Consider the following 12,818-nt stretch of genomic DNA (forward strand, 5'->3'; position numbering starts at 1 on the left):
GATAAGAGGCTGATAGCATAAATTCCAGGCTCATTTCTGAGAGCCAAAACTCATCCCAGTGGTTTGGGGCTTCTCAGGCAGTTTGCTGAAGTAGCAAAACTCCATTGACTGCTGTTATAGATTCAGGTCAGGAAATCTTAGACAAAGAAATAGCCCCAATATCAACTACCTCCTGCTGTTCTCTCTAGCTTTCCCCATTTCCGCTGCAGACAGGGAAAGTAGCTCCTCTGATTGCAGGAGACACAGCTTTCCATGAGCTCCATTCCCAAAGCCTCCCCCAAAGAAACCACTTCCTTTGGAGTCGGCCTCCAATCCCCTTAGCCACTATCTCACTTTCATCCTTCACCCTGTTAGTCCCCACTCATCACACCAGGAATGCAAATCAACATGAACCATGCTATTGGAAGTCACAAATGGTACCACAAAACTTGGTCATTGGTTCAGTCTCACACGTCTCTCATCCATTTTTATTTTTAAACAGATGTAAGAAATCTCAAGGTGGTAGAAAAAGCCAACGTTCTAGTGGGTGGATGTTGCAATGCCCACTAGTTGTCTATACAGTAGCCACTCTCCCTTCCTCTTCTGTAGGAGGCAGCAAAGTGCCAGCTAACAGACTGGCATGATCTTAAAAAGAGGTAAGTGGCCAGGGCTTCCAGAAACCACTTTTAAGAGGGCCGACAGATGAGAGTGACCACCTTTTGTCCCTTCACCCCTTCTCTTCTTCCCGCTGGCATGCTGACCTGACAGCTGAAGATCCTCAGCCCTAGCTCCTGACCTCCAGACTTCTTTTACAAGTCACAAAACAACCTGATAATGTGTTTAAGCCTCTGTATTTGAGATTCGGTCCCTAGCAGCTCTGCTACTGTGAGTCCCCCTGAGACGGTGGGAATAAGCAGACCTGGAAAGGCATTCTTCAGCCTTGGCAGATGTTTCTTTGGGAACAGCCATTAGAGCAGTGCATTAAAATTACCATTATGCGTGTCTCGAGGCAAACACTCTGACTTATTCACAGTTATGCAGCAACACCGAGCAAGGTGAGAACTCGGCAAATGTATGTTGGATGAACAAGTGGAAACTGCGCTGGGGACTGGTATTAACGACGGAGTCTGTGGAATTGACTAATTAATGAAGCTATGCACCATCAACCTTGCATGTAGGATGCCACTATCTACCAAAACGCAAAATGTACCAGTGCCCATTGTCTGCGTGCAGTGGTTGTTGAATCAAAGCCTCCTTGGGGTGGGAAAAAACCCTCCTTGGGCATTAAAACATTCTGCCATGGTTAGTCACTTAATGAAAAAGCATTATATGTTGTACAGACTAGTCCATTTTTTCACTGAATTTTTATTGAGGATCTTCTAGTGCTTAATAATTAATCTTAACATCTGCTTTGTGAGTGAAATGTCCTCATTGCCCCATTTTTCTGATGAGAAGCCCGAGGTCCAGGGATTGAAATGACTTGCCCAAGGTCATGTGCCATCCCATGGTAAGGCAGGGAGTTGAACCCAGTTTTGCCCACACTATTCCTATGTTACTTGCTGCCTTTCTACTGCATAGAAGTTTGAGAACTGAGGCTGAGATGGTCTCAGTTCCAAAAGAGAAAACATGGTACACTGAAGGAGGCCTATGCTTCCTGCCCCACGTTTTCTAGGCTCTTCCAGCCCCAAGTAAAGAAGTAGGAGTCAGGAGGGAGAAGGATCGTGAGCCACTGGCAGTCTGAAGCCCCAGAGTCCCTCCTAAGACCTGAAAACGTGTGCAATTGCTTAAATTAAAATCAATATGCTGCTTGGTTGGGCGGCTGCGCAATTGTTTTTGAAGCCGGGTATATTATGTTCTAAATGTTTAATCTGGCAGAGGCCATAAAAGACGAGTTCCAGGCCATTTGGAGCTCATATTGCGAACATGATGGTCTGGGAGGCAGCTAAAACCCAAAAACTGACAGCAATCCCGATAGAGGGGCACCGACAAATTGATCTGGTTCTGCCATGGATGCTCAGCAGCAACTGGGGTGAAAGCGACTCCTTCCCTGACAGCGGAAAGGCGGTGCTAAGAGCAAAAGGGGCAGCTGTCAGACCTCGCTTTCCAAAGTGTGGGTAGACAGCCCTGAGAGGGCAAGAAAAATCAATACGTCTAAGGCAGACATGTTGATTCGTGGCGCCAGACGGTCAAGAGAGGCAATCCTACCCTCCAGATGTTAAGATATGACCATTGAGCATGCCCAGTCTGGTGCACTGTATGCCTAAGAGGACAAATCCTCCCAACTCAAAGCCTGCATCTGGAATAAGCACCTATAAAGTCCGAGCAAGGAATCCTCCTATGGAAGGCTTCCCAACTGGTGGGGCTGGGGTGGGGGGCAGTATAGCATGGAAATTAAATGCTCAGGCTGGAAGTGTCAGGGAAATGTGAATTTGAATCCTAGCTTTTCTACCTACTCAGTATATGCCTCTTTGTCGTCGGTCTAGGTCTCTATTTCTGCATCTGTTCTATCCCTCACAGGGAACAGAAGGAATACTGATCTACCAGCCTTGTGAGAAGAATGAAAATAACTAGCACAGTCTCTGGTAACAGTAAGTGTTGAGTCAATGTTAGCTGTTAGTCTTAAGGTTTTCACCATGCAAAAGAGCATGGCCCAGGTATAGCAATATTTAAATGCCAGGAAAGGTTACAAGCTGGCCTCTGCTTTCTGTATTGCAGGCATTAGGTTCATTCTTGGCAATGGACAGTCTCTGGCATCTCTGTTACTATTATGCCAAGAGTATGACATTAGGGCTTCGGAGCAGGGAAGAGCTTTAAAAAGCTCCCTGAAGTGTACTTGAGGTTTATTGGACGGAACCTTCCTTCTGGAAATATCCTCAGGGCATGAGGACCCTCACAGATTGTACCCTGATTCCATGCCAGGCACTGTGGCAGCTCCTCACACTGACTTCTCACAACTCTGTGAACAAACAGGAATAGAGAGGGTGCGAAATATGCCCACGATCACACAGCAAGTTTGGAAGAAGGCAGAAAGCATGGTATTTCTAAATTTGGATTTCTAAATCCAGTATTCTTTCCACTCCATCACAACTGTGGCTTTATTTATAGGAGCATAAATAAGATTGCAAAGGAAATGTTTACCTCGCTTAAGAAAGTCAACAGTTTTTAAAGAGTCTATAAAATTACTTTAACCCATCTGTCTACAGAAACTTACTGCATTAATTACAAATGGTACCTGTTCATTGAAAAAACAAATGTGCAAAATTGTTACTTATAATACAATGTTATGCCAATAGTGTGGACCCCCTAATTGTTCACTGAGAGGTTCTGCTGAGTAGTAGAAAATATGGGAGTTCTGAAGTCAGAGAAATGGGTTCAAGTCCTGGCTCTACCTTATGGCCGTTCTGTGGTCTTGGACAGGCTCAGCTTCACTGAACCTCCATTTCCTCATATGTAAACGGCAGTTATTAATACCAATTTCAGGGATACTAGGGGGATTAAATGAGATAATATATGGAAGGCACGTAGGACAGTTCCTGGTATGTAGCAGGTACTAAATAATGGGAAGCTGTCATTATTCCTAGGAAATAATTGTACTTCTGTAAAATATCCTCCAATTCAGACACACCACTAGTTCAAATAAGCAATTTTCACTCAACGCAGCCTTCTGATTAGCCAACAATTTCATTTCTAGGAATCGAGCCCAAGGCAATGTTCACATCTGCAGAGAGGGATGTGTGTGTTAATGATAGTAATTACAGATTACTTATAATAATGGGAAATGGGAAACAACTTATATGCATCAAAAGAGGAATGGTGAAATAAATGATAAGTTATCTATATCAGGGCAAACTTTTTTCATAAAGAGCCAGATAAAAAATATTTTTAGCCTTTCTGGGGCCATGTCACAACTACTCAGCTCTGTAGTTGTAGCACAAAATCAGCCACACACAATATATAAAAGAATGGACATGACCATGTCTATAAAAAAAAAACCACACCTTTATTTACAAAAATATATGGAGGGCCAGATTTGGTTCAGGGTTTGCTGACCCCTGATATATAGGGTTAAATACTATTCAACCATTACAAAAATAAATAACTAAAGCAGACCTGCATGTATTTAGACAGAAAGATACCCATAAGAACTCTTACAAATCATAAAAAGTAAACAAGACAATAAAATCGGGGAAAGAATAGGAACAGGCAAATCATAAAAGAGGAAATTCAAATAGCCAGTTTGAAAAGTTGCTCAACTACCTAAATTGATTAACTTTTCTAAGTGCAAACGAAAACAAGAAGATTCTATTTTTACTCATCAGAGCTGCAAAATTTAAAACACTGACAAAATCAAGTGTTGATGGCGATGCTGTAGAGAAGAGAGGACTCTCCTACACTGCTGGAAACACTATAATGAGGACAAGCACTTTGGGAGGTCGCTTGGCAGTCTAGTAAAATGGTAACTATGCATATCCTACGACCCAGCATTTCCTCTTCTAGGTCTCTACCCAGGGAACCACTTTCACATGCGTGCAAGAAGCCTGGATAAGGAAACTAATTGAAGCATTATAATAGCACAAAATTGAAAATGACCTAAAGGTCCAACAATAATGGAGTGGACAAACATATTCAATATATTCATGTGAAAGAACGCAATTCAGAAGTTAAAAGGAATGAAGCAAATCTATATCTGTAAGTATAGACAGATCTCAGAAATACAGTGCCAAGTTTCAAAACAATTTTTACAGTATGACACAAATTATGTAAGAACATAGACACAAACAACAAACAACACTATACATTTACTGTGGACACATGTGCGTGTGTGCAAAGGTACTTGAAGAAAGATATGAAAGGATATGCACTAAACTCAAACAGTAGTTATATCCAGGCATAAGGGAGACCAGCATTAAAAGTGGTGGCCAAAGGAGACTTTAGCATAATGTTCTAACTTTCTAAAAAGAATGTGTTTATGCATTATTCTATAATTAAAATAAATTTTATAAAAAAGGTGTTCATGATATATTAAATGAATAAGCAAGTTACAAAACTACATATACTGTATGATGGCATTTTACTTTAAATATTATTATACATTGTGTGTGTCTGTCTGTCTGTCTGTCTGTCTGTCTCCCTGACAGGGTACATACCAAATAGTTAACAGGAGTATATGGTTGTGGAATGGAAATTGAGGCCTGGGGAAGGATAATACTATCAGTTTGCTCAGGCTGCCATAACAAAAAACAATGGACTAAGTGATATAAACAATAGATTTATTTCTTACAGTTCTGAAGGCTGTTAGGTCCAAGGTCCAGGTGCTGGCAAATTTGGTTTCTAGGAAGGCCTCTCTTTCTGGCTTGTAGATAGCCAGCCATCTTTTTGCTATCTCGTCAATGGCCTTTATCTCAGTGTGTACATGGGTGGGAAAGGGATGGGGGTGGGGGTCGCAGGAGGAATGAGCTCTAAGGACACTTTTTCTATATAATTAGGACCCAAGCCTCAGGACCTCATTTAACCTTAATTAACCTTTAAATACAGCTGCACCAGGGGTTGGGGCTTCAACATATGAATTTCGAGGGAACACAAACATCCAGCCCATTAAAGATATTTTCCTTCCATTGATGAAAAAGTGTGATATGGAAACCATACTGCCGCTGAATTAGCTAGGTTCCAACCACAGCTGTGCCATGTCAGAGCTGCATGACCATGGGAAAGTCAACCTCAGTTTCTTCATTTGAAAAATAAGGATAATAATAATATGATGCTTAGGGCGGCAGGATGGCTCAGTTGGTTAGAGCATGAGCTCTGAACAACAGGGTTGCTGGTTCGATTCCCACATGGGCCAGTGAGCTGCGCCCTCCACAACTAGACTGAAGACAATGAGCTGCCGCTGAGCTTCCGGAGGGGTGGCTGGATGGTTCAGTAGGTTAGAGCTTGAGCCCAGAACAACAAGGTTGCCAGTTCAATTCCCGCATGGGATGGTGGGCTGCGTTCCCTGCAATTAAAGACTGAAAATGGCAACTGGACTTGGAGCTGAGCTGCACCCTCTGCAACTAGATTGAAGGACAATGACTTGGAGCTGATGGGCCCTGAAGAAGCACACTGCTCCCTAATATTCCCCAATAAATTTTTTTTTAAAAAAAAATTAATAATAATATTATGCTTAATACGTGCCAGGTACTCTTTTTTATTTTATTCTATTTTATTTTATTACTTTATTTTATTTTATTAGTTTCAGTTGTACAAAAAACGTAAAAATGTAATAGTTAGATATTTACACCCCTCACAAAGTGATAACCCTCTCCCCCAATCTACTACCCTTCTACCATCGTATATCGCTATTACAATTCCATTGACTCTATTCCTTACGCTGTACTCCACATCCTGTGACTATCTATGTATTAAATTATAGTTGACATTCAGTATTATTCAGCTTCAGCTTCAGGTGGTGTGCCAGATGCTCTCATAAGTACTTTATATATATTAGCTCATTTAACCCTCACTTCAACGTTACAAGGTAGGATCATACGCCCATTGTAGAACTGAGGAAACTGAGGTGCAAAGAGATTCAGTGATTTGCCCAAGTCACGATGCTAGAACATGGCAGAGCTGACTCCAGAGACCACAATCATTAGTCGCAACTCCAACTCGTGTAAGTTATTGCTATTTTCACTTTATATAATATGTGCAATTACATATAAGTTTTATATTCCTTGAATTCTTAAACTTAGAATATATATGAATATGTATGTAGTACATATACATTTGTGTCCTATTGCTGCTGTAATAAGTTGCCACAAACTTAGTGCTTAAAACAGTAAGAATTATGTTATAGTTATGGTGGTCAGCAGTCTGACTGAGGTGGTGCCAGGGCTGCACCCCTGCTTCTAGAGGCTGCCTGCACCCTTGGCTCATGGTCTCTTCTTCCATCTCCAAAGTATATCATTCCAACTTCTAGCTCCATCACTGCATCTCCTTTTTCTGACTCTGACTCCTTCTGTGTCCCTCTTGCAGGAACTCTGTCATTCGTTACTTTGGGCAACCCAGGTGATCTAGGATAATCTCCCTACCGCAAGATCCTCAAATCAATCACATCTGCCAAGTCCTTTCGCCATGTAAGGTAACATATTCACAGGTTCCAGGGATTAGGATGTGGTCATTTTTTTATACATGTATAATGTATACTGGTTAACAGCACACTTCCCTTCACAGCACATTCGACATAAACTATATTTCCATATATATATATACATTTTTAATGGAAGAAATCTGAGCTCAGGAAAAGAGACTCTGGCTGAGCCAGTTGTCCAGGAGACAAAGGGCCCAGGCAGGTCAGGTCTCATGTCTGCTACATGGTCAAGACAAACTGACCTAGCCCGACACAGCAGGGTTAGAAAAAAAAAGTAGTGACTCACTGGACACACAAGTCCCCTTGGGCCCAACAATACAGCAGATATTTGATTTGGGGCAGTGGGAGAACCTGAGGACCCCAACCCCACCAGTGAGTCAGGCAAACAGATCCGGATAGAATCAAAGGGCCGCTTGTCCAGCTGGTCCCAGGGCTGGGTCTGCATCAATTTGGACACAGCTCTCTGACACCTCCTTGCTCAGGCTTTGGCAATGTCTCCTTTAATAGCTTTACTCTAACCAACCTCAGCACTGAAACTTCTGCACCAGGAAAGAAGAGAACCTTGTGGTTTCCTTGAAAAATCCTTGCATCTGGTGTTCGGCTACAAGAGCCGAAATGGTGTCACTAAGTTGATTCTGTTTCCTCTTGAAAATTCCCCACACAATTACAATTCCATGCATTTTAATTTCCAATCAGCAATGCTTTGTCAAGGTACCGCAGTACTACTTAGTGACAAGTCTCAGTGGCTGCTATACGGACGCTTGGTTACCTCCCATCTGAGCTTGTTTCAAGAGACCATCTATAGGGGCCAGCCCAGTGGCTCAGGCGGTTAGAGCTCAATGCTCCTAACTCCGAAGGCTGCCATTTTGATTCCCACATGGGCCAGTGGGCTCTCAACCACAAGGTTGCCGGTTCAACTCTTCCAGTCCTGCAAGGGATGGTGGGCTCCGCCCCCTGCAACTAAGATTGAACACGGCACCTTGAGCCGAGCTGTGGCTGAGCTCCCGGATGGCTCAGTTGTTTAGAGCACGTCCTCTCAACCACAAGGTTGCCGGTTCGACTCCCACAAGGGATGGTGGGCTGCACCCCCTGCAACTAGCAACTAGCAACGGCAACTGGACCTGGAGCTGAGCTGCGCCCTCCACATCTAAGACTGAAAGGACAACAACTTGACTTGGAAAAAAGTCCTGGACATACACACTATTCCCCACTAAAGTCGTGTTTCCCTTCCCCAATAAAAATTTAAAAAAAAAAAAAAAGAGAGACCATCTATAGTTCTGAGCTATGTGTCTCCCCTCCCATACCTACTACCTGCACTGTGTTGTCTGGCTTGACCCAGCTTCCAACATTTGTGACTTTGGACTTTCAGTCTCTGCCAGAACCTTTTCTAGTAGTTCAAGAGAAAAATATGGCAGCTTTGTAAATATGCTCAACTCACAATGTATCACTCTAGCTGCACTGGGCAGGTGAATCTAGGACACAACTGGGGGACATAGGCAGAAGGTCAGAGGACAGAGAAGCCAGTCTCCCTGCGTGGCCTTCTTTTTTTTTTTTTTTTTTTATAATCACTTCAATTTATTTCAGGACATAATATGCTTTTAGGCCCATGGATGACAGTGAGTTATACTCCCTGTTTTGTTTAAATATCCATAGGGTGTTTTATTTTTGCAAAGATAGATTCTAAAAATCATAAAACCAGATAGATTAATAATACACATATCAAAATTACATTAAAAATTTAGTCAAGGCTCTCATTCACTTTGTCCTGGCATTAAAGATGTTATAAAGATACATAGAATACCAGCAAGTATCCCAACATTTATAGACATAGGTGTTGTCAAAGGGCTTTCTCTGATTTCAGCAAAGAGAAACCATCCAAATTTTATCTTTATACTATTGACATGATTTAATTTTGGTATGTGGTCTTACTATTTCTCCTACTGCAGCAACTTCTAGTTTTGTCAAGGCCTTTCCTCCAATTTTTCTGGAAGTAAAATACATTATTTCCAACTTCAAATTAAAATGTTATCCTCATAAGTATATGTAACAGGTTGGTATAGTCACATATATCCTTTCCAATTTCAGGCTAAGCAAAGACATGCATTTAGAGTTATATTAACATTATTAAAGCAAAACACAATCCAACTTAATGTCAAGAGAAAATGTGGCCTTCCATGCAGAGTTTGATATAGAAATATTATTTTGACACATTTTATTCAAATACCAGTCTGATCACACATGATCCAAGAACATTCAAATAATAAACCCAAAAGAAACAGATGTTAACTATTGGTCTTCAAACATTATCACCAACGATGCACGCTTGCCTATGGTCTCGCCCACATAAAACCACGTCCACACTTCAGTGGCCACCTCCTTCAGCAGAGCTTCCTTACTGGGAGTTGTTTGAAGCTCCCAGTTTGAGCACTGTTGACTATTGTTTCAAGCTCTGAATTGCTGTAGGGATCTCAGCTGGGGTTGGAGGAACCAACTCAAACTTGGCCTGTGCCAAAATGTGGCCAGTTGAGGCTTCCAGTAAGTCAGAGCAGCGTTTACCAGTGGCAGGGCCTTCCCTGCAAGGTTACAGACAAACTGGGCCATGGTTCTAGGATGGAAAGTCCCTCCCTGCATGTCTTGCTGCTGCCAATTGGTCAAGAGAGAGGCAGGTGACTCCCAAGTGCCACATGAGGAATAAGCCTTGGGCAGACCCATACAATGTACTTATCACTAACCCTATCGCCACATCTTGAGCCAGCCACTTCTACTCACTGAGTCTGTTTCCTTATCAGACAGGTTTATGGAGGAACTAATATCCCAGATAACAGCCCATGGCATTGTCACTTGCATTTATTACAAATCATCAAGATTTCTTCCAGCTCCAAGAGTCTACAGCATTTTATTGAGGTAGCTCTGAATTATGCATGGAACAAAATGAACCTACACCATGATTTTTTACATCAGACATACTCAAAATGAAAAGTTTGCACAACTGACAATTTTCAGGGTTGGTCAAAAACGTGATTGTTTAAACATGTCTTTCATTTCTTCATTCTTACACAAATCTTTCAAAGAAAATGGGTGTTTAAGACTGGCAAACACAATTCCAGAGTCAACTAGAATTCTGTCTTGTAAGATATAATACAGTTCTTGATACACTAAGCCATATGGCTGAGTGTTTTTTCTGTGTCATTTTAAATGTGATTTACAACCATCAAATGTAACAAATTTTTACAGGACCTAAGACATAGCAGCATAGAACAGATAAGAAAGGCCTATGCATTAAGAAAAGGGGAATATCTTTTGAGCATCTATTGATATGTATCAGGCACCGTACCAGACTCTTGCTATGAGACAGATGTTACCCTTAAATTTCAAAGGAGGAAACACACTCAGAGATGTTACAGAAGTGACCCAGGTCACACAGCTCATTATGCAGATGTGGAGATTCATAATCTGTCTCTAAATTCCATGCTAATTTTTTCACACCAGGCTATGTCTCCAGCATGTTAAAGCAGGATACGTTTTCAAATAACCACAAAGAAGAGCGTGTTAGACGGGACCATAAAATCTGCAAGTGAGCAACATAAAAGATGATGACAAAGTCAGGTTTGGTTCATCATAAAACTGAGCTTCAGCTTTTCCTTGACAAGACAGTGTAATACAACTTGACTACGCACCTTGCACACTTTTTGGATCAGCATTTAGTCTTTCTGTTGCTTGAGTTGCTTTCCGAAAAAGAGATATATAGTGAAAAAGAATCATCACAAGGGAAATTGGATCTTCCTAGTAACACTGACATGATAGACTGCGATGGATATATACAAAAACCTTTATCCTGATGATACTCCTCAGGCTTTGAGAGGAAAAAGAACACCAGTTGTTGCACAACTGAAGCAGCTTCAGGCAGAAACAGAACCAGTTGTGAAGATGTTTGAAGATGCAGAAACCACAAGGCAAATATAGCCAACCAGGAACGGTGGGATACTGTTTGACGACCTGGTGGACCATCATGGTTTTAGGTGAGAGTCTTTAGATACACTCAACAGATATGCAACATTCCAATATGAAAGTGGGAATGAGTCTAGAGCAGCAGAATATCTTTACTTCTTTAGAGTGTTGGTTCCAGCAACTGATAGAAATGCTTTGAATTCACTGTGGGGAAAACTGGCCTCTGAAATTTTAATGCAAAATTGGGATGCAGCCATGAAAGACCTTACATGGTTAAAAGCGACCATAGATAATAACTCTGTGAGTTCTCCACTCCAGTCTCTTCAGCAGTGAACATGGCTCATGCACTGGTCTCCGTTTCCTTCAATGATCCCAAAGGATAAGATAACATTACTGATCTCTTCCTTTACCACTCACAGTAACTTAATGCAATTCAGACAATGTGTTCATATATGAGGTCTGACAAGGTCACAAACTCATCCTAAAAAACGGGCTACGTACTTCATTGCTGACTATCGCTATGGTCATCTTCTATGTACTCCCCTTGGGAAGCTATGCACTGATGCCAGCCCCTAGTCCACCCTTCAAAGCAATTCTGGAACTCTTTTCCTGTAATGGCCATCAGAGCTATTGTTCTATTACCCTTGATGTTCTAAATGTCATCAAAACGTCTTACTTTCAATATTTCCTTTATCTTTGGGCAAAGAAAGAAGTCCTTGGGGGCCAGGTCAGGTGAGTAGGGAGGGTGTTCCAATACAGTTATTTGTTTACTGGCTGAAAACTCCCTCATAGACAGTGCTGTGTGAGCTGGTGCATTGTTGTGATGCAAGAGCCATGAATTGTTGGCGAAAAGTTCAGGTCATCTAACTTTTTCATGCAGCCTTTTCAGCACTTCCAAGTAGTAAACTTGGTTAACTGTTTGTCCAGTTGGTACACATTCATAATGAATAATCCCTCTGATATCAAAAAGGTTAACAACATCGTTGCACCAAGTTCACAAACCTAATTGTCAGACCTCGTACAGTCATGATGTACAAAGATGTTCTAAAATCCCGCAGGTGCTAAAAGATCTCGTCAAAATTATTCAACAGGAGTCTTACTCATCAAGACCCAATTACAGAGTTTATCGAATGCTTATATGTAAACCTTGACTTTGATGGGGCTCAGAAAAAGCTGAGGGAATGTGAATCTGTGCTAGTGAATGACTTCTTGGTGGCCTGTTCTTGAGGATTTCATTAAAAATGCTCGTCTCTTCATATTTGAAACTTTTTGTCGCATCCACCAGTGTATCAGCATTAACGTGTTGGCAGATAAACTGAACATGATTCCAGAAGAAGCTGAAAGGTGGATTGTAAATTTGATTAGAAATGTGTGATGGGATGACAAAATTGATTCCAAACTAGGTCATGTGGTAATGGGTAACAATGCAGCCTTACCTAATCAGCAAGTGATTGAAAAGACCAAAAGACTTTTGTTTAGAAGCCAGATGTTGGCCATAAATATTGAGAAGAAACTTAACCAGAATGGTAGGTCAGAGGCTCCTAACTGCATAATTCAAGACTAGCTTCTATTGAAGAATTGTAAAGAAAAGATGGAAAAACTATAAAAGAAAGATGAAACAACAAAATCATTATATAAAGGGTACATACATTTTAGAAGTAATTAACATATTGAGTATAAATTTTAGAAAATTTGAATAAAATTTGCTGTGTTCCATTATTTTGAGGAAAAAAGAAAAAAAGAAAAAAACTGAGCTTCAGTTCTC

The 12,818-nt window shown here is 41.3% G+C and overlaps 2 pseudogenes; one reads left to right on the forward strand and one right to left on the reverse strand.

Moving 5' to 3' along the window:
• Nucleotides 1-9,391: 9,391 nt before the first annotated feature.
• Nucleotides 9,392-9,706, reverse strand: LOC148755868 (ATP synthase F(0) complex subunit g, mitochondrial pseudogene; annotated as a pseudogene).
• Nucleotides 9,707-10,764: 1,058 nt separating this feature from the next.
• Nucleotides 10,765-12,617, forward strand: LOC109445471 (eukaryotic translation initiation factor 3 subunit E pseudogene; annotated as a pseudogene).
• Nucleotides 12,618-12,818: the final 201 nt, after the last annotated feature.

This window comes from Rhinolophus sinicus, chromosome 14 (genome assembly GCF_057876585.1).
Source record: "Rhinolophus sinicus isolate RSI-liver-muscle chromosome 14, RSI-T2T, whole genome shotgun sequence".
NCBI lineage: Eukaryota > Metazoa > Chordata > Mammalia > Chiroptera > Rhinolophidae > Rhinolophus > Rhinolophus sinicus.